General features: G+C 37.1%; 1 pseudogene; it reads right to left on the bottom strand.

The window, feature by feature from the left end:
- Positions 1 to 4,222: 4,222 nt before the first annotated feature.
- LOC102727058 (coatomer subunit gamma-1 pseudogene) lies at positions 4,223 to 6,838 on the bottom strand (annotated as a pseudogene).
- Positions 6,839 to 22,332: the final 15,494 nt, after the last annotated feature.

The following is a 22,332-nucleotide window of genomic DNA, read 5'->3' as shown; positions in this document are numbered from 1 at the left end:
ATGTTAAAAAAAAAAAAAGAAGATAGCAGGAAGGGAAAAATGAAGGGGGGGAAATCGGAGGGGGAGATGAACCACGAGAGACTATGGACTCTGAGAAACAATCTGAGGGTTCTAGCGGGGAGGGGGTTCAGGGGATGGGTTAGCTTGGTGATCGGTATTAAGGACGGCATGTACTGAATGGAGCGCTGGGTGTTAAACGCAAAAATGAATCATGGAACACTACATCAAAAACTAATGATGTAATGTATGGTGATTAACATAATAATAATAAAAAAATAATACCATTAGTTACTAAGTTCTATTAATGCTCTCTCCCAAATATCTCTCAAAAGAGTTTGTTTTTGAATTTGCCACTGTTTGCACACTAGATCAATCCTGGCTCTGTGGTAACCTGCCTTGCCCACCATTGCTGCCTCTATCAGATCTCTCTGTACCTTTATCCTGGATTTGCTCCAGTTCTTTTTCTTCACTGCACCCAATGTGATATTTTAAAAATACAAATATTTTTACATCACTCTTCTGCTTAAAACTCTTCAATTACAACTTTTGAGGTAAAGTTAAAAACGTTTGACGAGGCTTATGTGTCCCTCCCTCTACAGCACAGCATTAGTCTACATGTCTAGGTGTAATATTCACGTTCTCTGCTCCAGCTATAGTGGTCTTTTTTTCCAATCCTTGTAATAGATCATGCTTTCTTACTTTATGGTTTTCACTATAGTGTTTCCTCTACAAATCTTTTAGCTAATTTTTATGCTCCCTCCCAATCTCAGGTTCAATGCTACTTTTTCCAAATTCTTTCAAATTAGACTTAGTTTCCCTTGTACATGATTTGTCCTCCCACTCTGTACTTCCTTTTACGTAGGGGTCATCACAGGTCATCAAATTCTTTGTTCCCATAATTAGAAACTTCATGAGGGTAGAGCCAAGGTCAGGCTTAAATAGAGCAGTTATCATGGCACCTAGAACAGAGGCTGTGAGAAAGCCAATGTTTGACACATGGAATATATTCAACGAACCACAAATTAAAGTAGAAACTTCTAATACAAATGCTTACTGTACATCAGCATGTATCATGTCAGCTACACATCTTTCAAAATAACTGAAGATTATAGGCAAACTAATCCCTAACATGGTTTTGGAGTGTTACATGGAGTGTAACGTGGCTCTTTCAAATTAGAGAATGTAAAGTGCATATTTTGGCAATGCAAGGACTATGTTGAAAGAGTAATATATATGTAATATAATATATTGGACTTGAGGAAATGTCACAGCACTCATATCACCTGATCAGTTTTCCTAGTCATTCATATCATAATTTAGTTCATACAATCCATCACATTTAAAAGGTTAAGGCAAAAATTCTGAGGATGTTGCCAAATTTACGACAGTATTTATAAATATTCATGAACCTATAGCATTTCCTCAGGATGCCCTTTGACAAACTTTCCAGGAGAATTGAGACTTTGTCAAGATTTCAAAGATCACATGATTGATGGTTCTAGTAGCTTATTATAAATATGCAATAGTTATTCTCATCACTAGAAGTTGTTGAAAGTCTTTGAGAGCACATATGTTCATACTAATAGTAATTAGTCACTAAGGATCCCATCAGACCATTTTACCATAGGAAGTTATTACCAACTTACCCAGGACATGATCTAGGAAACTTGAACTTAAAAGAGAGATGCTGAACTATTCAAACTGGACCCATTCACATAAAACTTAAAAAGTAAAAAAGACTGACCATTTATCCACACATTGTGTTCTGAAAACAATTATACACATCTGGTTGATTATGTCACTAGGGTGTATGTCAAATCTTACTAATGAAATGAGACTGTAGATCACTATGAAAAAAACACTTATGCAATACTTTCAACCCTCTGTATTTAATCAAATTGTTATTCTTCTGGATAAAGAAGAGGAGACAGGGAAATACTTTTAAAAAATACTGGCAAGGTTGATTGGGTAATTATTACCTATCAGAAATTATAAGATTCAATGGAGAAGATGGAATGTGAGAGCATTCTCACATGCTCCTAGTGAGAGTAACATTTGATTTAATCTTTTTTGGAAAGTATTGCACAGTATTCAATAAAAGCCTTAAAATATTTGTCATTCCGCATATAGTAATGCATCTTAATGAAACAATTAGACTTATAGAAAATGCTTATAGAACATTATTATAATAATCAGCAACTGAAAATATCCCAAATATCCAATGATAAGAGGGTTATTAGTATAGTAATATTTATTTAAGTCATTAGAAAAAATACAAAGAGTTTTTAATAAATAGGCTTGCTTAGACAAAGGAAAGAATAAACAGACTTCCAAATTATATATGAAATTTTATAAATTCTATATAGATATAGTATGATATCAATGATTTCAATATATGCATATAAAAATGGAATAAGAATTAAGCTCGTGATATTTTAGACTTTTAGTATTTCATTTATATAATCAGAAAATCGCATTTTATTATTTTTTAAAGCAGACTTGATGATTTAGGGCAGTTTTAGGTCAAAGCAAAATTGAACAAAAGGTACAAGGAGTTCCTATATACACTCTGACTCCACAGCCTCCAACACTATCAACATCCCACTGAACCTATATTGACACAACATTATCACCCAAAGTTTATGATTTATATTAGGATTCACTCTTGGTGTTGTCCATTCTATGGGTTTTGACAAGGAATCATCATTATAATATTTCACAGAACAGTTTCATTGCCCTAAAATTTCTCCACACTCTGCTTGCTCAACTCCTCTCTCCCCAACCCAACTTCCACGATTTTGTTTTTTTTCGGAATGTCCTACAGTCCAGAGTGTCATATAGTTGGAATCATTCAGTATGTAGCCTTTTCAGATTGGCTTTTTTTCGCTTAGTAATATGCATTAAATGTTCCTCCACGTCTTTTCATGGCTTGATAGCTCATTTCTTTTTAGTTCTGAATACTATTCCATTGTCTGGATGTACATGAGTACTCATGGCTGATGCAGGCTGGCTTCAGTATTGAAATTCAGATTTATAACATAGAATGCACATTAGTGACTCCTATATTCACTTTATAGTGACAGCCTTCCATAAAAAAGAAGAGTTTTGCAGGAAATACCTACATTGTATATAAAATGTGTTTTACTGGGAAGTACAAAAGTCAAAATAAAAAAACAAAGTGTCATATGTTATAACCAGAGTTATAATTATATATTAAAATTTCTAATTATTTTTCATGAAGGCCTTTCCTATTTTGGGATCCTAAAATCATAAGGATAAGCATTTTCACAGGTGACTGGGGGCTTTGGGGCAAAAGCCATAGAGGCTTGCCAGCTGTCCCCAGGGACAGGATGTAGGGGATTTGACCTTGATATTTCCTGTAGGAACTTTCCTTTCTGCATCAGCCCCAAGGTGGTGGTTGGATTCCACCAAAATAATTGAACCTATGCATTTGGCTGCACCTGTTTTCTCAAAAATAAAGGTTTTTCCCCATTATTTTGTTTTTGCCCTGTTTTTCCCTAGGGACCACAGACCACACAGCACTGCAAGGCAGAACCTCGCTTTGCATATTATTCCAATACAATCATCCACAAAGTAAATGTGTCAGTTGTAAGATTCCTGACCTGAGAGATAAGCTCAAATGCCTCCATGCCTAACCACTTGAGTTCTCTGTGGGACATCTCAGAATCCTGGGGAAGACGTTAAAGACAAAGTATGTTAAACCACAAAGTTCCAGAATTATCACTAACATTCATCTCTTAGGAGGCCTTGTTTAAGCTCCATTAACACAAAGTCTGGCAAGCTGACCCTTTTGTAAAATCCCAAAGTGTACTTATTCCTACAACTTCTTAACATGCTTTTATTTATTTATTTAAAAAATATATGTGCTGATTTATTTATAAGGATAAGATGGCTACCTTGGTGATAAATTCAAGAGGAAGTGCGAGCATCTTATTCATTTGAATGTCCTTTCCCTGACAGGCAGGGCAGCAGTTTCTAGGACAAGCTAAAATCATCGCCTATTGAAAAAAAGAAAGAAAAAAAAAGTTACTCCTTAGCAGTCCTGGGCTACGGGTTAAACAAATTTTTTTTCGGTGATTCCTAATTGTTTTTGAATACTGAGGCTTGGGAAGAAGTTTCCACTGGGTTCAGGAGGAAGGCGTGACATCCACATAATGTTGGGAAGATAAGAGTAGAAGTAGGGCCCATGAAGTCTGGCCTCTCAGCCCACAGATGCCAAGATAACATCTACTAGCTTCTCCTCCAAACTTCTGGCTGTCATCTGCATTCTTACTGTGTCCAAAAGCAGCAGTTGGGAGCGCACCAGGACGACATGACCACCCTGGAACACACCAGCCAGGAGCAATGTGTGGGTATTCTTGTTATCCAGCACTTTGTCCGATCTCTCACATGGGGACATTCCTAGGCATTTCACCATATTTCCCACAGTCTCTTCAAGTGTCTTGACAGTAGACGAGGTGAATGTTTCCTCCTTTTCAAACTCATCCCCTACCTCATCCCAGGCTGTTTCAAAGTTCAACTTCATGACCTTTTGGATGTGATCGGCAATGATGATTTCCAGATTTTCCAGCACATATTCATCTTTGTAGCCTTCATTGTCACTCTCCCCCGTGGTGGGGTCATAGTCCTTGACAGTGAACTTCATTATGCAGCTGAATGTGCAGACCACAGCTATGGGGTCTTCCTTGGGCAGTGTCACCAGTGTGTAACAAGTTCCAGGCTGGTTGTAAGGTAAGCTTTGGGCAGACACGTAACAGCACTTCATAGGCTTCGGTGGGCTCCATTTGTACTGTGACATTCTCCAAAGTCTGGTCGTTGAGTGTGTTTGTGCACTCAAGCTGGAACATCATGTGGTCAGTGAAGGTGTCTTTGGTGCAGTGATGACATACTCTGTCCCTGACTCAGTGAGCGTCACGGGTTCAAGTGAGGCCTTGAAGAGGGGACCCCACCCATGGAACTCTGGTACTTTCTCCAGTTGCTCCTGGAAGATCTCTTGCCAGGTGGCTGCCACTTTCTCAGGCTGCTTGGCAGCCTCTGATGGCTCTAGAGTGTACCGCTGCAGAACTCTCTCCAGACCCGTGATGGAAACAGACCATTTAGGATATAGCCTGAATTGAGGACCTTCTGCTTCTGCCCCAGGATATTGAGATAGTAGGTGGCTTGGTCCCTTACTTCACTGTCATTGTTCATCACACACCTCTTCAGCAACACCAAGATACTGAGTAACATCTCTTCTTTCTGGGCTCCAGATATGGCCAGAGCACTCACAGCACCTGCCCGGACCTCCTCATGCTCCAAGACCAAGTGGTCATATATGAAGCAGATGTATGTGGAGGGGTTGTTGGTCTTGGGCCCCTCCTGGCCCAGGAGATGCAGGACATGGGTGGCCAGCATGGTGAACTTGCAGTTCTCAGTGAACTCACACAGGTACCAAAGCCCGATCTCCTTGCTCTCCGGGTTCTCCTCAATGATGCTGACAATGCAGTCCATGATGGCCTATTTGTACTCAAAGCCACCCTCTTCCCACAGCATGGTGAATAGAAAGTTCATGACCACAGTGTGTTTTGAGGATACTTCTGACACATGGCACTGATGGCCTGGACCACCACCACCTAGAACTCATCCAAGATCTCCGACGTAAAGGACAAGATCTGCTTCATGAAGCTGTTTTGTTCTCAGTCTTTAGGAGTATGACAATGGCCATTGTGGTAATGCAACCAGGTTCTCCAGGTCCAGGTTGCAGGCCATCACTGCTGACAGATGCTCCATGACCACTTTATTGAGGGTGAGCACAGCAGTGACCTTGGGGGAACTGCAGAAAACCTGGAGCATTGACACAGCTAGGGCCAGCTCTTTGGCACTGCAGCCTGGCAGATTGACAAGGGATGAGGCAGCTTTGTACACCACCATCTTGTGCTTGCTGGACAAGCAGCTCTCAGTGAAGTCAAACAGTGGGCTGTCATGGCTGCCATCCTCTTCCTCCAGCTGCTTGCTGGTCTCCTGGATCATCGTGCAGTAGGCAAAGGGAGACTTGAGACCGTGCTTGCTGAACTTGCTAATCAGCTTATTGGCAGCCAGGTGGTCATTCTTATGCACATGGTAGAGGAACCCCAGTGCATGGTACTGGGACATGAGGTTATCACTGGATGCCCCCTGCTAGGCCTCATTCACCCAAAGCTTGACCACATCAAAGCTGCACTTCAGCAGGTGCAGGGAAGATACCAGGGAAGAGATGGAGGCACTGGGCTCCTTGTCCATGATGGCCTGTTTCATGTAGCACTCAATAGCCTGCAGCATGGTGCTATCAGTGATCTGGCAGAGGGCATGCAGAGTCTGGCCCTGGTGGTTGTCTTCTTTCCTGGTCATGTCCTTTGTCAGGCTGCTGGTGATGATAATGACATCCTCATCAATGCACGATATCTCCTTGATGATCAAGTAGCACATCCAACAGAGTGTGGGATCATTAGACTGAACGAGCTTGGTCATGGCAAAGAAGGCCTTGGGCACTTCAGTGGTCCCTAGGTATTCGCCCTGGTTTATGAGGTAAAGGATCTTGTTGAAAATGTGGGCACATTTTCGAGGGTTGATGGGAGTTTCAATAAATACATGGGCCTCCTGGAGTACTCCACTCTTTTCAAGGTGCTGGAATAGGTTGGAACCTCCACCTGATACCTTGTCTCGCTTGTTGAATTGCTTCAGCATGGTGGTATCAACCAGGTGCAAAGTAGTAGCTCTATGCTAGACAGGTGCAGGGAGCATCAGTTGTCTGGCTGTGGTTCCACACAGGCCACTTCCCTGTGGCCACATCACCCTGCACCTTAACATTCTGTTAGTATAAACTTTCAATAAAAAAAAAGAAAATGAAATATAAGTATATGGTAACCCCCACTCAGACTTTTGACCTGAACCAGTCTCCTACCTAGATAAATGTGGGTGTAGTCAAGATGGAAAAGCTAATTTTATCAGGTCTGAATATAGACTAAGGCAGCGAGTATAGATGGTTTTAGGTGCCACCCTGAGAATCTCCAAGGTATATAGCCTCTATGGTATTTCAATAAGATTGTTCATCTGATTTAATCAGTTAGAAACTTCCTTAAAAATGTGCATATATATGAATGGCAGCCGTGGCAGCTTTGGGCAATGGGGAATTTTGAAATATGCCTTTGTAGAAATGTAAAGGGACTGAGCTCTGCACATTTACTACTACCGGGATATCCACACAACCTTAGCAAAAACTAACTGAATTCACTCCCATGCCACACGAATTCCAGTGTTCCCACCAGCAGGCAGTCTCACCACACAATAGCTCAAAATAACCTTTAAATTGGCATGTAGGGAAGTGATAATTTAGTAATACAGAAAGCAGTTCAGAAAGGTGTATATTTTAATCTTTATTATGTCTGAACTTCAAAACAATATTGCAAATTCAGACTTGTCTAATCACATTTGGAGATTTAGCAAGGCAATCCTTAGGTGTTAAATCTGCAAGATTATTTAAGTGGTCAGTGGGAAAGAGGAGGATAAAAAGTATCTGGGCTGTTCGCTGCACCCTAATTTTTATGGGACTAAGATCCATGAGTCATCCCTTTTAAACTATAAGTTTACGTAACTATTAGAGTAAACTCTTCTAAAGAAAGATAAGAGAAATGCTCAAGAAATTTAAGATTATCACAGAAACAATATTTAGAGTGGATGAGTAGGGGGGAATCCAGCTCAGATTACCCTCTGGCCCCGTCTCCTCCATGCCCGCACATTGGAGAGCATGGGCTATAACAGAGCAAAAGTGAAAAGCCTACATCACAAAGCACTGTAAACATCTTAGCGGTCAAGGCCACAGGTTTGTGGCCTACAAAATCAATACAGCACACATAGGATGGAGAGAAAAACCGTCAGCATCAATGGGAAACACTACAGCAAGGTATAAACCAAGCCATGCACATGCGACAGCCAGGAGGACTGTCCTTATGGGTGCTTTCCCTCCTCACTTTCCAGTTGGTCAGGACTCCATAGATGAAAATGGCAGGGCTAAACCAAGAGTTACAGCTTTGTTAAGAATTCCTCATAGAGGGGCACCTGGGTGGCTCAGTCAGTTAAGTGTCTGACCTTGATTTCAGCTCAGGTCATGATCTCAGGGTCCTGGGATTGAGCCCCACCTTGAACTCTGCACTCTTGTCCCTCTCCCTTCTCCTCCTCCCACCACTCACTCTCTTTCAAGGTGGGGACTGAGCCCCACCTTGAACTCTGCACTCAGTGTGGATTCTGCTTGTCCCTCTCCCTTCTCCTCCTCCCACCACTCACTCTCTTTCTCTATCTCTAAAATAAATAAATAAAATCTTAAAAAAAAAAATTCCTCATGGAACTTAGGAATGCTATATGCTTATAGTTATGTTTTTATTGTAAAGGATGCAAATCAGAACCAGCCAAAAGAAGAGATGCATAGAGCAAGGTCGGGGAGGGTCTTAAATGCAAAGGTTCTGAGTCCCCAGGAAACATCCCCCTCCTGGCATATCAATATATGATTACCAATCAAGAAAGCTCACTCATGTGCAAGTGTCTAGAGTTTTTATTGGGGTTTCATTACATAAGTATGATTGATTGAATCAATGGCCATGTGATTGAGCTCAATCAATAGCCTCTCTCCCCAGAGGTCACAAGGTCAGGTTGGTACCACAGGACTCAAAGCCCCAACACTTTAACCCTATCCTTAAACGGTCCAGAGGCCCACCATGTGTTACCTTGTTAGTATGAACTCAGATGTGACCCAAGGGGCCCATTATGAATAACAAAGACATTCTTATCACTAGGGAAATTCCAAGAAATCCCTGATATCTAGCGATCCAGGATCAAAGTATAGCTAAACTCATTATTATAAAACATTAACTCATTTAATTTTTTAAACAATCCTTTGAGGTACGAACAATTATTTTCACAACTTTATTGGGGTGGAGCATCGTTAAGTAACTTGCCCGAAGTTTATACAGCTACTAAATGGACAGAGAATCTAACTAAAATAAAATAATAATTTAAAAAATTCCTATGCCCTAATGCTATTTTTGAAATTCCATCTTTCATACAAGTGCTGCTTATACTTTGAAAAAAATTGATCTTTCTATTAATTTAATTAAAAATTTATCGTAGTTTATTATCTCTATGTACTTTTATAGATTGATGTCACCTCTCAGTTTGAGGTAAGGTAAAGTTTTCCCGTCATAATTTCCCAACCCTATAACTACAAAAGTTTATTGAAACTCTTCCCCACATAGACACACATACAAAACTAGAAAAACATGAGTTGTCAATGGGAGTGTTATCAATATATCAATATCCCAATATTTATTGGGAAGAATGTACTTTGAGCTAAGTGCTGTAAACAATGAAAAGAGTGCCTTCCCTTATGGGGTTTAGGATCTCATTGAGGAAATCAGGCTAGCAGCGCATGATGCAATTAGCAAACAATTAAGTATGTAACTATTTTATACTGACTAAATAGTAAGCGCACTGTGCACAAGAGGAAGGGACATAACCCCTACAATTTCTCTGCTATTGGCAGTCTTCTAAGTAACTTGAAATAGCTGAGGTTATGAAAAGCAGAGAGCACACAAAGCAGAGTGCACCAGAAGTTGAGAGTAGGAAGTAAGTGGTTGACTAGAGATTGGTAGAGCACCATCACTTCAAATAAAGTGTGGCTTTCCGAGAGGCAGGATATGAAGTACATCTGTTTGATCTTCTCCTTTGTTTACATTTCCATCGGCTCTGACCCCTCACATCTCCATTTCCCCAGAGATATCCAAAGGTCTTTCATTCTTTGCTGTGTGTCTTGGTATTTTCCTAAATTCTCTCTGATGAGACAGTTTTGTCCACTCCCAAAGAGACCATTTATCCTGACTGGATGACATGTTGCATTTGCAGGTGGTACTAAAAATAGACAACTTGGCAAGTGTTGGCATCTGCAAGTCTGCAGTGGCAGTTCCTCTCCATAACACCCTCTGTAGGGAGCCATTCCCTGTGACCTCCACCTTCCACCATCTCTAACTCCAGGAAGAAAGCTGTTTGGAGGAAGAGGTGAGAATTGAAGGGAAAATCATTTGCAAATTTTTTTTATAGGAATTTTTCTTGAGTCTCATCACCTATCTACTGGAATTATTTAAACTAAATATGAGTTATTTGAAATCCTCCAAGTTTTAGTAGCAAAGCAATAGTTTAAGCAGTGAACACCTATGCTTATAATGTATATATTTACATTATATATTTACATAACACAGCTGTAAGTTAAAACAAAGTATATCATAAGCATGCCTAGCTAACAACATCTTTTATGTTATGTTAGTATAATCATGGGCATTCTAGTAATTTCCTAGAGGGAATATTTTCATAGACAATGTAAAGATTAATTTTATGCTACTTGCTATAATGATTTAAAAAATCTGAACTAGTGGTTCGAAGTTGGCTTTATTATGGCTTTTTATACTTTATAAATGTTCATTTATGATTCTTTTTTTTTTAAAGATTTTATTTATTTATTTGAGAGAGAGAATGAGATAGAGAGAGAGCATGAGAGGGGGGAGGGTCAGAGGGAGAAGCAGGCTCCCCGCTGAGCAGGGAGCCCGATGCGGGACTCGATCCAGGGACTCCAGGATCATGACCTGAGCCGAAGGCAGTCGCTTAACCAACTGAGCCACCCAGGTGCCCCCATTTATGATTCTAACAACTGTGATAACATTTTCTTTGTAATTTCCACATATATGTTCTTTTTTAAAGAGATTTTTCCCAATTTATCCAACAGATCGCTTCACCTGTTTCCTGTTTTTTATACTACGGATTTCTATTTACTGTTTGCATTCTTGACAGATTCTTTGCATTTTCCCTTTTGACAGGGCTACAGGGAATCTATTCTTTAGTATATTTATAGAAGGAAGAATATCAAAGTATATAGAAACTAAGATTATTAGGGGAGAAGAGCACAGTGGATTGTCCTCTTTTGAATTAGATGTTCTTGCAGCTAGTCATTTTATATTATTGACAGATTTAATGTACATAAAGTGTAATTACAATAGAAATAGAAGACTAATAAAAAGAGAGTGTCTTTGAATTACAGAGACGAAACTTTTCAGTAAGAGCTCCTGAAAACATTAGCAGAGTTTTCCAACATGTCTAAACATTTGTTTAAAATTTAAGTGAATTATTCTACTTGGTATCAAGAATACTTTTCTAAGACTACATTCAAAGAAAAAAATGTTATGCTATTACAGATGCAATTTCTTTAAATAGTAAGGAGAGCTACCTTATTTATAAATTATTTCCATCCAGATAATTGTTTGAACAACTTTTACTAGCACTTAAAAATCGCTAACTTAATGGCATACAGCAATGGATTGCGGTTTTGTGATTTTGGGTTGATAAATCTGTCATTTACCAGTGTTTAGCGACTGATTTTCAGACCTTCCTAATGCAAAGCATATCCCATTAAGTTTAAAAATTCATTAATGTTTCCATGTGCCAGATGGCACAATGTAAAAAATGTTTGAAGTACACAGCAATTAAAACTCTTAAACATATAATAACCTAGCTGGCAATTTGTTATATATATATATATTGCATGTTAGAACACCACAAAATGCTGGCTACATAATATCCATCTGTGAATATACTGAATTTCTAAAAACATAAGTAAATAGATCAGGCCTGAGACAAATTCATTCCTGATTTCTAAAGACTACAGAAACTGCCATTTACTTCTCTAAAGTTATAAGGCACGACTGCATTTCAAACTGATTAGAAAAGCTCGGAAAGATGTAGACACCAAGCATTTAAAAATTTATCTTCAGAGACCAACTGGGTGATTTGCCTAGGAATAGAAAACCATTAAAAAAAAAAAATGCAGTGCTCTTGTAAATATCCTGCTAAGAGCAAGTACGGTTTTGAATAAGGCGAGCAATCACAAAAATGCTAAATTTCAAATTTAGTGTAGTATTTTAGGGCTGGATTTTAAATCTGGACAGTAATTCATTTGAGTCCCCACTGATTATACTCACCAAAACAAATATGCTATCTGTTTATACATGGCAATCCACAGATTACCTCAATTATCTAGTTAAGAAATGTTGCTTATCTAAGACTTACTCAAATGATTTGAGAATGCACTTTTCACTCCATGCATTATTCAGTTGCCTTTTCATCATTAACTAGAACACAGTTTGCCTTTTATCCATAAATGTCCACCTAAATTCAGAATATGTTTGATAACCTTAAATCCTCTGCTTCACTTGAGTGAAGTGTTGAATAGATATTTAAAACTTCCTATGTTTTAGGTGGAACCTATCTAATTTTTAAGATGAAAGTTTCCTCATCTCTAACAAGAAACAATTTATCAAAATAATAATACAATTTAACTATCTACTTATGTTTAAGATCTACTAGACACTGTGCACTCATTTTCAAATCTTACTTTTATAACATACCTATGCACTAGATTTTATTAGGCCAGTTTTACAGATAAAGAAACTGAAGCTCAGGAAGGATATATAACTTGCTTGAGGCCACAGAGCTAGTAACTTGAAAAACTAAAATTTAAAGCCTGTTCTAATTCCCAAGAGGTGCTTTCTGTTAAAAATGGTCTCTAGAGTCAGATTATCTGATCTGGAAACCCAGGTGACAACTATGAGCAACATATCTTTGGGCAAGATACTGGGCAGAAATCTCTAGAACTATGATTCTCTTTAAACCTATATTTTATAAGGATGTGGCAAAAATAAACTTACATTAAAAGACAACTCTACTGGTTTTTATAAGAGGAATAGACAATAAGAATATCATAGTCCAGTTGGGAAATAGAACATTCACATGAAAGTGGCTTTAAATACATTAAATCATAAAAATATGCTCACGTATATGTATATATACACAAGCTATAGAGAGATAGAAATACTATTTTTAAATGGCTATGCAAAATAATTAATTGAAGATCTATGGAAGCACTTGGATTAATAGCTTGAATTAAAATTTAGTGAGTTAGAAAATTAAATCCGTGGATTATTTTCCTAGACATAATTGTCTTAAAACATAGGCCATTTGTGAAATTTAAAAAAAAAGTCCAGTATACCAAGAAGTAATGCAATTTAAGCATTGCTTACTTCACTATCTGATTATAATACTAGCATAGTATTATATATTAGTATATTAATATATTAATTATTAGTATAATTATCATATTAGTGTGTTAATAGTTTATAGTATTATAGATAGTATTAAACTAAGAAAAAACTTATGTCTTCATGTAGTATATAAACAATTGTTTCATTCCTTGACTTAGCTAGTCTATATTTGGGAAAATTCCCAATAGTGTGTTATAAGCCCTAAACTTTCAAATATCCTAAATTCACCATCCAATTCTATCCCATTCATATATGATAGTATAATAAAAATTTAGAAAAATGGATAATAAAATATTATTTTGTAACTCAGACTCTAAATATCGGTCACATTTTACAAAAACCATTTTGGTAAGATTTATAAGGATTATATGAGACTATAATAAAATCTCAATTTGGATTTTTTTCCTGAGCAAAAGCTACTCTTTTTTTAATTTAAATTCAATTAGTACATCATTAGTTTTTGATGTAGTGTTCAATGATTCCCAGTGCTCATCACAGCATGTGCCATAGACAGTTTGATAGCTTTATCCATTATTGATATGATCTCATGATCAATTTCAAGACAAATGAAAATCAGCTGTAAGCAAAAAAAATTCAGGGCACCTGAGCGGTTCAGTTGGTTGAGTGTTTGACTCTTGATTTCTGCTCGGGGCATGAACTCAGAGTTGTGAGATTGAGCCCCGGGTCGGGCTCTAAGCTCAGCAGGGAGTTTGCTTGAGATTCCCTCTTCCTCTGCCCCTTCCCCCCAACTCTTGCTCTGTCTAAAATAAATAAGTAAATCTTTAAAAAAATTCAGATGGTTTTGATTCAATAGAAAGCTATCTAATTTAACCACACTGATGTAAGTTTGTAAAGTTGATCAACATATTACACATAATTATTTAATGAAGTATTGCTTACCTAGATATTTTCCTTTCCCAGAGCTCCTGGAAATAACTAAAAGCATACTTAATTTTTTTTTTAAAAAAAGAACAAACATAACAACCAAGCAATCAAACCAACAAAAAGCTTGCATTCCAAAGAATACCATTGTAGTTAGAAAATATCCCATAAAAATAATGACCAAACTACTCTGTTCTCCTTTGTTGCTCCTCTAAGAGGCATTATATTGATTTATCATGGAACTACAATACATTAAAATAGTAACTGAAATATATTATATTGATTTTTTTAATTAAGGTATAATTGACATGTAACATTATATTAAATTCAGTCGTACAACATAATGACTTGATATTTGTATATGCAAAATGATCACCACAATAAATCTAGTTTCTCCCATCACCATAAAATGTTTCATAATATGCAATACAATACTATTGACAATTGTCACATTATATCCCGATGACTTATTTATTTTATGACATGGAAGTTTGCACCTTTTGACCCCTTTCCTTCATTCACCCACTCCTCAACCACCCTCCCCTCTGGCAACCATCAATCTCTTCTCTGCATCTATACGCTTGGTTTTATTTTGTTCTGTTTGTTCATTTGTTTTTTATTCCAGATTCCACATATAATTGAAGTCATATGATATTTGTCTTTCTCAGTCTTATTTCACTTAGTATAATATCCACAAGTTCCATCCATGTTGTTGCAAATGGCAAGATTTAATTCTTTTTTATGGCTGAGTAGTATTCGTGTGTGTGTGTGTGTGTGTGTGTGAGACATCTTTATCCTGTCAAATCTTTATCTATTCATCCATCAATGGACATTTTGGTTGTTTCCATATTTTGGCTATTGTGAATAATGCTGCAATGAACATAGGGGTGCACATATCTTTTCAAATTACTGTTATTGTTTTCTTTGGATAAATACCCAGAAGTGGAATTGCTGGATCATATGGTAGTTCTATTTTTAGTTTTTTGAAGAACTGCTATACAATTTTCCATTAGTGGCTGTACAGATTTACATTCACATCAACAGAGATGAGGGTTCTCTTTTCTCCACATCATTGCCAACACTTGTTATTTCTTGTCTGTCTTTTTTTTTTTTTTTTTAATCAAGTAAGCCCCGTGCCCAGCATGGAGCCTGATGTGGGGCTTGAACACACAACCCTAAGATCAAGACCTGAGCTGAGATCCAGAGTCAGACACTGAACAGACTGAGCCTCCAGGCGCCCCTCTTGTCGTTTTGATAATAGCCATTTTGACATGTGTGAGGTGGTATCTCACTGTGGTTTAGATTTGCATGTCCCTGGTGATTAGTGATGTTGAGCATCTTTTCATGTACCTATTAATGATCTGTAGGTTGTACTGAAATTTTGTAACAATAACAACAAAACCTCAGAGATATCTTTGGAAATCACACTTCTTATAATAAGTATAACTAACTTTACAGAGGCAAAAACTTCACACGCAGGGCGCCTGGGTGGCTCAGTCGTTAAGCGTCTGCCTTCGGTCATGATCCCAGGGTCATGATCCCAGGGTCCTGGGATTGAGCCCTGCATTGGGCTCCCTGCTCGGCGGGAAGCCCGCTTCTCCCTCCCCCACTCCCCCTGCTTGTGTTCCCTCTCTCGCTGTGTCTCTCTCTGTCAAATAAATAAATAAAATCTTTAAAACAAACAAAAAAAAACTTCACATGCTTATGTTGTTTATGTTTAATACTCTGAAGAATTAGAGATATTTTAAGATATTTTTGAATCTAATAATAAATTCTGAAAAATAACAGTGAGGAAACAGATTTATTTCTGATAAATTATGAAGAGTTAAAATACCCGGGAAATCTTAAACAATCAGAAAGCTGTCCACATAATAACTAATCAAGTAAAAATATTATGTAGCACAAACAATTTTGATCTAAATATCTAAAACTTTTAATTTTATTTTTCAATTTTATTTATCAATAGGTGAAATAAAAAAGTGTCTTTTTTAATGTTCAGAGGAAGAATGTATTGTCCAAACTGTCCTCAACAGTACTTTTTACTCTACATGTTCTTTCTGAAACTTGCCATCCCCATTAAGAGGGAGAGTCTATTTCTCCCCTTTTTTATAGAGGTGGCCTGGTGGTGTCAATATTCTTGCAAAGATTGAACTTACAGCCTCAATTTTGTCCTCTTCTGCTGGTCTTTCATGTTCTAGTTACAGCTGTCTTCCTTCTCTTTTCCATCACCTCATTTTCCTATTTTCCTTCTTCTATAAAAGGTTGATGCTGATGACCCAGAAGAAGGTGCACTGATCATAACTTGCTTCCCCCTAGCAGTGCACGTTGCCTTAGGATCATAGGTGTTGAACATGTACTGAACTCTATCAGTCATCACCTCCACTTCGGTTTTGTATCAGGTAAATGCATGCTCAATCATGCAACATTCATTGTACAGTGTAATATACTGTGGAGTTAAGCTTTCAAGCAAATATGTGTTCCATATTAATATGCTGGAGTCTAAAATTTATCATCAAATTTTTTCAAGTAAATTGTCCTTAATATAATTGGAATGTGATTTAGTGCAGAATTCAATAGAAGGAATGTATATTGAGACATCAAACAACTTTTCATAAATACAGATGCCAAGGCCATCAATCTAGACCTACTGAAGCATATTTGAGCGTGGAGCATGAGTCAGCTTAAATATTAGTTTCAAATGGTATTGTTGATTCTCATTCAGGTTAAGAATTATCTTTTGGTGTAATTGATGTATTTGAGAACTTGGAAAAACCATAAACCATATCTCTTATGAATATCATGAATCTAATATAGAAGGAATTAGTATAGGAGAACATTTCATCAAAGATGTATACATCTTTCAAAGAAACTGAGAGTTTCTAAAAATAATCTATTGAATCAAAATCCACATAATATAAAATTAAAGTGAGCAATTCAGTGACATTTAGTACATTCACATTGTTCTGCAACTACCACCTTGTTTACTCTTAATCACCTACCTGTTCATTCACTGATGGAGATTGTTTCTGAGTATTCTAAGACCTGTTTCTACTGTCTATATGCTTGTCCAGGGTCTTGAGGATTGTTTGTCTGTTAAAAAACAAAAACAAAAACAAAGAGGGAGGGCAGGCAGAGGAATGGTAATTCCATCCTCGAACTGGCTCCTAGAACGGAAGAGTTTAAAAGGTTAATTCTTAAACCCTTGCCCTTTTGACAAATTTTTGTCTTGGATTACCATTTCAAAACCTTATAAAGGGAAATTTCTGCTTCAACCCAAGATGTAGAAACAGAGACTAGATTTGCCCTATCACTCGAAAGAAACAAACAGTAAAGCCTATGAAGCAGTGGTTTCAAGACAATTCGTCGGGGAATGAAGGACGCAGATCCCTGAGAAATGAGGTGAGCCCTGTGACTGTACCAGCTTACTATCTTGAAAGAATTTGCAGGGGGGAACAGGGAGAGAAAATCCAGATAAAATACAGTGGGTCACCTAGGGAGATGGATCTGAGAGTCCAGAGAACAAAGCAGCTAGAGTTCGCAAGGCAGAAGATAAGAAAGGAAACTACTAGGTAGAGGGAGGACTCCAGAGATCTTCAAAAGCCTCACCATAAACATTCAGCTGAGTGCAGATCAGGGCACAAGTGTGAAGTAGCTACACAAGGCCCAGGAAAAAGAACCCAAAAGGATAAGAAGGAACAAGGGCTGGCCCTGATGCAGGGCTGGGAGGAGTGCCTGTTTCCAACAGATGGATGGGAAATCTTATGCTGTGCCTTAAGCAGAGTAACAGAGAAGGAGAACAGAGAGAAGTTCTCAGTAGTGGGAAATAAGTATCCTTAGATCATGTATTCTCAATAGGGGCAATATCACCTCTGACAGGGTAAAAATCAGTTTCTGATTTAAATTACTCAGAGTCAAGAAAATCTTAGATACCACAATGTTTTATAGACCTCTAATGAGCCACAGTATATAAATGGAAATACTGTATAAATGGTAGCATTGAATTTCATGAAAGTAATTTGGAAAAAAAAAATCTAAAAAGGTTTCCTAGAGGATAATGAAAGATATTTAAGAAATACTGACTTTAGGCTGACCTCTACTCTGATCCCCACTAACAAATCTTAAAAGAAAGACTAGAAAGATTTAAACTGTTTTAGGTGACTTAACAGCATGCTACAATACAGCTTAAGAATATTGGGGCACCTGGGTGGCTCAGTCGTTAAGCGTCTGCCTTCGGCTCAGGTCCTGATCCCGGGACCCTGGGATCGAGCCCCACATCGGGCTCCCTGCTCCGCGGGGAAGCCTGCTTCTTCCTCTCCTACTCCCCCTGCTTGTGTTCCCTCTCTCGCTATGTCTCTGTCAAATAAATAAATAAAATCTTTAAAAAAAAATTAAAAAAATTAAAAAAAAAAAGAATATTTATAGGAATACAAAAATATCTACCACCCAACAAGAAAAAAGATTACCAGAAATGCAAAGGAGTAGAAAAATTAAAAGCTCCTGGTTTTTAAAAGGCATTATTAAGAGAAAGAAAAGACAAGCCACTGACGGGGAAAAAATATTTGCAAATCATACGTCAGATAAAGAACCTATAGTCAGAATATATTTTTTTTAAAATCTAAAACACCAATTTTTTTTTAATTTTTTTTAAAGATTTTATTTATTTATTTGATAGAGAGAGTGAGAGAGCACAAGCAGGGGGAACAGTAGAGGGAGAGGGAGAAGCAGGCTCCCCACCAAGCAGGGAGCCCGATGCAGGGCTCGATCCCAGGACCCTGGAATCATGACCTGAGCCGAAGGCAGACACTTAACCATCTGAGCCACCCAGGCGCCCCTAAAGCACCAATTTTAAGAAAACTAATACCCCAGTAAAAACTGAGCAAATTATTTGAATAGACACTTAACTAGAGAGCTAGAGAGATAGATGATATAAGGATAATAAGCTTAGAAGGTGAAGAAAAGTTAATATCATTAATTTTAGAAGATTGCAAATTAATATGACAATGGAAGACCAATATATACTTTTTAGAGTGGCTAAAAATTAACAGACAAACTATGCCAAATTTGCGGAATGAAATGGAAGACCAGGAGCTCTCATGTAGTGCTGGTAGGAATGCAAAATGATAAAACCAATTTGGAAATAAATTTGAGATTTTATAAACATTAAATACAGACTTATAGTATGAAGCAGCCTTTCCACTGTAAGGCATTCCCCCACTAGAAGTGAAAGCATATGTCTATAAAAAGACTTCTACATAAGGTTGCCAGGCATCCTGTATATCCACGCATGTCTTGTATTGAATGATTTTGGTTTGCATCTTGTATTGACATTGTCAGGATGCTCTAAATATCTTGCATTCCGATTTTTTTGATAAATTACATAAATTTAACAGTTAAAGCTATTTTTTTACCACTGTAATTAATGTTTAAATTACTTAAATGACAAAACTAGTTCAATTTATTTTTAGTGTGTAAGTTCATTAACTTTTCAATGATTCAACTCTGTTTATGATCAGTTAGTTATGAGTTAGGAATTATGAGTAACAGATGCATTCATATGTCCATGAGTTTTTCAAAATCATTTTTTTCAGTTCTTTCATTACTTGCTATTATCTCGATCTCTATTTGTATATGTTGAACGCAAGTAAAAATTTCATGTTGAGTATTCTGAACAGTGGACAGAGAAAGGGAGAAAAAAAATTTTTCAAGCTGTTTGTGCATTTACAATTTTTCACTCAATCTCAGAAATCATGGGAAATTGTTATAAGTCAGCATATAGCCTCCACATGGGAAAGATATTGGTTGTTTGGTAATCTTAGATCCCTGTGCTATTGTTAAAGACTTCCTAAACACCAGGACTTACAGGATATTGTTATTTAAGAGTTGAACTTGCTCTAGGTTCAGACCTTCTAAACTATGATATCTATCAAGCAGAATATCTTTGGGTGGACCAAAGTGGAACAACATCCATGTTGAGGAAAGTTAATTGTCACAAACTTGGATATCTTTACGGCTTTGGTGGTGGTGATGATCTCATGGGTGTATATTTATGTCCAAACTCAGCAAGTTGTACATTAAATATGTATAGCTTTTTGCATGTCAATCATATCTCAGTAAAGTGGTTTGAAAAATAAATGAAAGCTAATGAATTTTTAAGAAACAATAAAAAATTAAAGTTAAAAATAAAGCATTTATTTTAATTAAAACATTCACATATTATGTGTATATAGTATACACATGTAGAAGATGATATATGTGTATTATTTGTAATACATTTAATATACATAATCAGAGTCATCCAACAGATGGAGAACAATGTGGTATAGTGATAAAAGAACACAAAACTAGCATTCAAAATATCTGAGTTCCTGGGGTGCCTGGGTGGCTCAGTCAGTTAAGCATCCAACTCTTGATTTTGGCTCAGGTCATGATCTCAGGGTCATGGGATTGAGTCCCTCCTCAGGCTCTATGCTCAGAATGGAGTCTGTTGGAGATTCTCTCTCCCACGCTCTCTCTGCCCCTCCCCCCACCCCTGCATGCATGCTCTCCATAATTAATCAATTAATTAAAATATTTTAAAAATATCTGAATTCTGACACTTGCGAGCCTTGTTATGTTCAAGAAAGTTTAACATCTCAGTGTTAATATTTCTCTTCTTTCAAAAATTGGTAAGAGAGGAGTGCCTGGGTGGCTCAATCGGTTAAGTGTCTGCCTTCGGTTCAGGTCATGATCCCAGGATCCTGGGATTGAGTCCCGCATCATGTCAGGCTCCCTGCTTAGCAGGGAGCCTGCTTCTCTCTCTGCCCCTCCCTTCTGCTCTGCTCTCTCTATCTCTCTCTCTCAAATAAATAAATAAAAAATCTTTTAAAAAATTTGGTAAAAGAAAATAGTAACTAATAATAACCTGATTTCCCAAAGTTGTTTTTAAATTGTGCTAGATATGAAAACACATAAAATTTTCAATAACGAGTGATATAATCCTATACAAATGAAGGATATTATTGTTTTAAGTGCACTGTAAAAGATTAGCACTTAGCTTTCATTCAACCACTAATCATGATCATAACCATTCTTGAAAAATAAATATGTGCTTGTCTTCTTTTTTGCAATTTTTATTGCACTTAACTATTTTTCTTCTCTTAAACTAATTTTGACTTAAAAATTTGTCTTCTATTTCTGCAGGCTGAAACTTGAGACCCATTCTGAAACAAATGGCTCTTTTTTCCTCTCTCTAACCTTCTGTATCTACACTGAGAATTCATCTCTTGACTTCTCAAGCAATTTTTTCCCTTCCAAATTTGTCTCTCTTTCCTTTTACTGATCCCCCATGATTTCTTCAGGGTTTGCTTAGGTCAGCTCCTGGTGTCTAATGTTATAAGTCGCTTTAAGAACTACAAATTTGTTCAGATTCCTTTTGTCTGGATTCCTTTCAATAACAGGAAGTCTTATGCTTTTCAGTTTCTTTCTTCTCCCTGAGTATTCACTCCTGACCCCTTCCATTGAGTGTCAGCCCAGAGTGAGCTTCTCATTCTCTGAATTCTATTGACCTTAAAATCAGTATCTCAATCTTTAGCTCTTAATTGGTCTTCACTTATTTTCTCCAGGTCTTAGTGAGCAAAGACACTATCTCATATTTTGTTCACCCTTATAAGTCCTTAACATACTTTTGGATATACAGTTTGCACAAATACTAAGCTGATTGCTTGAACTAGCTTATAATTCTTACATATATTCATAGCAGTTACTTAAAACTACTTAATGACAAGGAGCATAAATTTACAGATACATATTTGATTTAATATAGATGCAAACTTACTAAAAATTACATACGAATAAATAGCATCAAATACATCATAAAGAAATGAGCTCTTTCCAACTAAATTATATGGGAGAGAAATGCTATCTGATAAGAATATTGAATATTTAATAGCTTGACAAAGCTAGAGCAATAGAGGGCAATCAAATGGGCTATAAAACTCCCATTTCTAAGAACATATAATGTATACTAAGTTATCTATAAACTACTACTTAAACTTTATGTTTTAAATTATTTACTGTTCTTCTTATAAAGATTTAAAGCTCCCTTTGATCACCAAACCCAAATCTGCTCCTTGTACCATTACCCACAAATTTACATAGATAGTGTACTTTTCAAAGTGTTACAGTCAAGTTTAACATGCAATGTTTTGTGACACTGGAATTTACTTTCAATTGAAACTGGCAATTATTGGTACATTGTAAGGAAGGCGATGCATAAAAAGTAAGCTCCAGAATTGATTGT

The sequence above is a fragment of the Leptonychotes weddellii genome, chromosome 13 (assembly GCF_054177405.1).
Source record: "Leptonychotes weddellii isolate Sample4059 chromosome 13, ASM5417740v2, whole genome shotgun sequence".
Lineage (NCBI taxonomy): Eukaryota > Metazoa > Chordata > Mammalia > Carnivora > Phocidae > Leptonychotes > Leptonychotes weddellii.
Note: the sequence above shows the minus strand (reverse complement) of the source record. Positions and strands in the feature narration are given on the sequence as shown.